This window comes from Sinocyclocheilus grahami, unplaced genomic scaffold (genome assembly GCF_001515645.1).
Source record: "Sinocyclocheilus grahami isolate Dianchi unplaced genomic scaffold, SAMN03320097.WGS_v1.1 scaffold451.1, whole genome shotgun sequence".
Lineage (NCBI taxonomy): Eukaryota > Metazoa > Chordata > Actinopteri > Cypriniformes > Cyprinidae > Sinocyclocheilus > Sinocyclocheilus grahami.
In genome coordinates this window covers 190,647-196,968 of record NW_015505630.1, presented here as the reverse complement: position 1 = coordinate 196,968, position 6,322 = coordinate 190,647, and positions in this window count along the sequence as shown.

Sequence of the window (6,322 nt, the reverse complement as noted above, 5' to 3'; positions counted from 1 at the left end):
GTAATGCAAAGCTGAATTTCCATCAGCCATTACTCCAGTTTATAAAGTGTCACATGATCTTAAGAAATCATTCTAATATGCTGATTTATTATTATAATTATCAATGTTGGAAACAGTTGTGCTGCCAAATATTTTTTTGGAAACTGCGATACTTTTTTCAGGATTCTTTGATGAATAAAAAGTTAAAAAGAACACACACACACACACACACACTCATGTTGGTATTGGTGGTTTATGGGGACTCTCCATAGGCATAATGTTTTTATACTGTACAAACTGTATTTCCTATCGCCCTACACCAACCCTACACCTAAACCTACCCCTCACTGGAAACTTTGTGCATTTTTAGATTTTCAAAAATACTCCATTTAGTATGTTTTTAAAGCCTTTTGAATCACAGGGACACAGGTAGTGTCCTCATAATACCTGTGTCATACCCATGTCATTATACAAATTTGTGTCCTCATAAACCACTCAAACCAGTGCGCACACACATTAAAATTATATATATATGTTCTGCAAGGACATTATCCTTTTTTCTCCAATTTTTTTTCTTACAGCATATGTTTCTATAAAGAATTGTGTGTATATTTAAAGCATTTACTCAAAAGACATCTTGATTCTTGAAGTACATTAATATAATATAATATAATATAATATAATATAATATAATTTATTATATGTGTGTATTTAGCATTTACCCAAAAGACATTTTACGATTATCAAAATACATTTTATTAATATAAAAAATAATAAATATATTATGTTTATATAGTAACCGATAAATGAGCATTTGAAGTTTTAAAATAAATATATTTGACAAATTTAAATGTACAACATATTTAAAATACACTACCGGTCAAAAGTTTGGGATCAGTAAGACTTGTAATGTTTTTTAAAGAAGTCTCTTCTGCTCATCAAGGCTGCATTTATTTAATCAAAAATACAGAAAAAAACAGTAATCTTGCAAAATGTTATTACAATATAAAATAATGGTTTCTATTTTAATATCCTTTAAAATATAATTTATTTTTGTAATGCAAAGCTGAATTTCCATCAGCCATTACTCCAGTTTATAAAGTGTCACATGATCTTAAGAAATCATTCTAATATGCTGATTTATTATTATAATTATCAATGTTGGAAACAGTTGTGCTGCCAAATATTTTTTTGGAAACTGCGATACTTTTTTCAGGATTCTTTGATGAATAAAAAGTTAAAAAGAACAGCATTTATTCAAAATATAAATATTTTCTAACAATATAAATCTTTGCTATCACTTCTTAACAATTGAACACATCCTTGCCTTTAATTTCTTTCAAAAAAAGAAAGAATAAAAATGTACTGACCCCAAACTTTTGAACTGTAGTGTATATTGTTAGAAAAGATTTCTGTTTTAAATAAATGCTCTTCTTTTTAACTTTTTATTTATCAAAGAATCCTGAAAAAAAGTATCACAGGTTCCAAAAAAATATTAAGCAGCACAACAGTTTCCAGCACTGATAATACATCAGCATATTAGAATGATTTCTGAAGGATCATGTGAAACTGAAGACTGGAGTAATGATGCTGAAAATTCAGCTTTACATCACAGGAATAAATGACATTTTAATGTATATTAAAATAGAAAAATCTATTTTACATCATAATAATATTCCACAATATAAAATTTTTTTCTTGATGAGCATAAGAAACTCCTGTAACAAACATTAAAAATTGTTCTGATCCCAAACTTTTGCCCTGTAGTGTATATTTATAAAATAGCTTGCCATATTTAAAATATTTTTGTTTTTCTTTTTTGGCAATATGGGTGCCTGCAAATAAACACACATAGAAACATGCCCAGCTGAATGTTCTACTACCTCTGAGAAAATGTTGCCATGAATATAGCCATTGTTGCTGATATGGCGTTAAAACATAAATAAATAAATAAATAAACCAGCTCTGAAAATAAGATTTTTTTTTAAATAATTGAATTCAGTGGTGCCAAGTCTCTCACACAAACTCTAATAAAGTCAGAAACAAATGTGAGCGTGCACGGCACCATGCTGCGAGACCTCTCTGGGTCCTCTGGTTAGCGCTAGACTGCTAATGCACTCGCTGGGTGATCTCATTAAGATAGAGAGGAGGTTTGAACCCCCCACAGACAACAAACAGTTGTAACGATGTGGCAAAGGAAGATTAAACCTTTGTTTTGTTCAGAATCAACTGCAATAACTATACTAAAAGAACACATCGAGAGCAGTGTGTCCTCTTTAACTGTGCATATTTGTGAGCATGTCATGCATGTGCAATTCTGTGTGTCTTGTTGCATTTTTGAACTTCATCGCTTTCTGTGTGCAAGTGTATGAGCAGTATAGGAAAAGGGAGTGAAGCCTACTCGGTTGCTAGGGGACATCTTCACTTAAATTTTGTTGCTAGGCTGCCAATTCGCTCAGTTAAGTGGAAACATCTACCCACTTTTCTGGCCATTCACCCTGCAGCCTTCTCTGTTTCTATCCATGCGTCTCCTTCCTTTCCTCTATCTGTTTTTCCAGCCAAAATAACCAACCATCAGTCGCTATGCATAAAGGTTGCCTGTTGCTAAGGAGTATCAAGATCCGTCAATATCTAAATATGTGAAGTACAATATTTCGGTGATACGCCGGACTCATAGGAATAGCAGTGTTAGATTAGTCTGCGTGTCTCAGGATGATGAATAATCGTGCGTTGTGAACTGCAAGAGAAAGCACAAAGGAAGTTAGTAATGTGTGAACTGTGTGGGATATATGCAGCATGTAGATTTACGCTCTTAAGCTTTCCTCATATTAATCCATGCAATAAATCAAGAAAATGTGAAAATAAACTCAGAAAATGTGGCACTGCGGTCTTATTTATAGCAACAACTGGGCTAATTGCATTCTAAACAATAATCTAATTTGACCACATCATAATGCTGGAGGGTTTGGGGATTAAAGTCTGTCTGTAAGTGACCTTTAGTCAAGTGCAAATTAATTAAACACTTTTGTTAAACCAGCAAATCATTATTTTACAGGCAGACTGCCTGACAGGTAGAAAGCAGACATTTGCTTGAAAGTAGAATAATCCTATAATCCTGTTATTATATTTCAGCTCCTCAATTAATTAAAATAGGCTTTTTTCTCTCTTTTTGGCAAAGAAAGTGAAGAATCAATGGTGTGCACAGAACAGCTCGACTTTTGCAGAAAAGTTTGCTCTGGTTCTATCGACACTTTCTTCGTTTCTTAATTTATCCCCCGTCTCTTCTCTCCCACGGTTTTCTCTGTCAGTATAACATTTGCCAGCCACCGCCTGCACTCTCTCAACTCGCCTGGCAGCATCTCATGCGCTGTCCTCACTTTTTCAAATTATTGTCACAGTTTAACTGGAGAATACTGTACTCTGTGCAAATCAATGTTTGTTTCATAATTTTTGTGATATTTGGAGCTGCACTGGCCTTATCTCTTGGGAAACCAGATGTCAATTTCATCCGCTCAGAGTCAGACCCTAATTATGTTCAAGTTAGCTGTTTGAAATATATATATTTAAAATAATAAAATATATATTTTTTTATATTTCGTCCTACCGTGCTTCATTTCTCCTCTAAATGCAACCATAAATTATATTCATTGAAAGAAAATGCTTTATCTATACAAAAAAATCAATCAGTGTTGTCCAGTGTTGTGATGGAACTCACTGATATACATTTTATATGGGTATGGCCAAAAGAATACTACACTCTTAAAAATAAAGGTGCTTCAAGCGATGCCATAGAAGAGCCATTTTTGGTTCCACAAAAAACCATTCAGTCAAAGGTTCTGTCACGAATCCGGTCCATGAACTTCCAATTTCATTGACTCTCGCACTACACACTGTTGCACATCTCTCCGGACTACATATCCCATCATTCATTGCACTGATTGCACTCAGCACAGATTGCACACAGCTGTTTACACTGATTGCACCCAGCTGTTTCATATCACTCCCTCACTATTTAACACTCACTCTGTTTCCTTCTCTCGGCCGAGTATTGTCTAGCGATTATCACTCTCCTCGCGATAGCTACTCTACAGAGCCCTAAGTCGTTTCCTAGCCTTAGCCTTAGCCTTAGCCTTAGCCTTAGCCTTAGCCTTGTCTGTTTCCTTCGTTATCTTAGCCCTAGCCCTAGCCCTAGCCCTAGCCTTAGCCTTAGCTTAGTTTTGCCAGCTGTCTCATATCACTCCCTCACTATTTAACACTCACTCTGTTTCCTTCTCTCGGCCGAGTATTGTCTAGCGATTATCACTCTCCTCGCGATAGCTACCTGCCTTAGCCTTAGCCTTAGCCTTAGCCTTAGCCTTAGCCTTAGCCTTAGCCTTAGCCTTAGCCTTAGCCTTAGCCTTAGCCTTGTCTGTTTCCTTCGTTATCTTAGCCCTAGCCCTAGCCCTAGCCCTAGCCTTAGCCTTAGCTTAGTTTTGCCTTGCCTTGTCTGTCTCCTTCGGTTTTGATCTTCGCCTGTTTTCCTGGACTTCTCCCCTTAGCCTTGCCCCTGTGACTCTGTCTGCCTATCGTCGACCCACGCTAGCCCTAGGATTATTCTTGTGTCTTGCCCGCCATATTCCTGGTTGCCACTGTTTACCCTGCCTGTCTTATGACCATGTCCCTGTCTTCTCCAAATAAAGCTTTGCATATGGATCCGCACGTCTCACGTCTCGTCAGCCCCGTTACAGGTTCTTTAAAAAAATATCTCTTTCTTACCTTTTTATAATCCGAAGAACCTTCTTTCGCCACAAAGAACCTTTTGTGAAACAGAAAGGTTCTTCAGATGTTAAAGGTTCTTTATGAAACCATTTAGACAAAAAGGTTCTTCTATGGCATCGTGAAGCACCTTTATTTTTAAGAGTGTACAGCATTTTTCAAAATATCATCTTTTGTTTTCTGCAGAAAAAAAGAATGTCAAACATATTTTGAATGACATGAGGGCGAGTAAATTTTCTTGGGTGAATTATCCCTTTAAAGGGGTCATAGGATGCTACATGCACTTTTACAAGTTGTTTGAACTGAAATGAGTGTTGGCAGTGTGTGTACACAACCACCCTATAATGATAAAAATCCACCCAGTGGTTTTACATAGATCTGGTTAAATGTTTTCCCCTTTCTCAAATCGAGCCAATCTCAGATGCCTGTCTGTGTGACATCACACAGACAGGCCCCTCCCACGATAGTTTGATTGACAGTAGCGTTTCAGCACAGACTGGACTGGCGCCTACCTTAGCTCTGCCCTTAGTGAGCTTTCATCAGTCCGCCATTGTTTCACCGCCGGAGCAGATGTAGACAAGAATGACTCCTAAGCGATTGAGGTGTTCTGTTGTTGGATGCAATAATGAACAGCAGTCGTCATTTACTCCCAACATCTGAGCCGCTGAACTCGCAGTGGATTACATTGTTTCTGAAGGGAATGCGTCCCCGATCTACATAAATGCGTCTTTGTTCTCGCGAATCATTCATGATCCAGCCTCATCTACAGAAGAAGTGAGTATAATGTTTTGTAATGAATCTTTGCAAATCGCCTTTCCTAATAATATGCTAATTAGCAAGTTTCACGATGAATGCGGCTAAAGTAAACAGTCTCTCTGAGAGCAGCCCGGAAGAGAGGGGCGGGGTCAGCATAGCTCATTAACATTTAAAGAAAAATGCTACAAAAACGGCTTGATCTGAAAAGAGCTGTTTTTGACAGGGTAAAAAGTGTTTTTTACACTACCATTGAGAAATTTTAACCAAACTATGTTACAGACTTTTCATTAAGACCCTAAAGAATCATATCAACTTGTGGAAAATGGGCGTCCTATGACCCCTTTAAGATGTACACTGCAAAACTGACAGGTTCTGTTTCTGCTTGATTTGACCCTTAAAATAGCCTTTGATGATAAGGTTAATATTAAATAAATATTAAATGTTAAGTAAATATATTCTGCAATATTACATTATATTTTGACTTGATTAAACCAGCTAATATAGATGAAGCTAGGTTTTAGGTGACCTAGCAAAATATTTTTACAGTGACAGCATAGCTCTTTTACATAAATTGAGAGCCACCATCTATCACAATGAACATCATTTTGAAGTGTGGGTACTGTGTAAGAAGTTTAACTCAACGGTAAGACTTGTTATGCTATTGTTTTCACTTTTACTTTACAACTGTATTATTAGTATTATTTTGTAGTACTTTAACCCTATAAGGCTATTGTATCACATTTACTACATGAAATTCTAAGGCATCTAAATTATCATCATGATCAAAACTGCTGAAAAACCTTAGTGCTCTTGTACACAGCACTTAAATGTT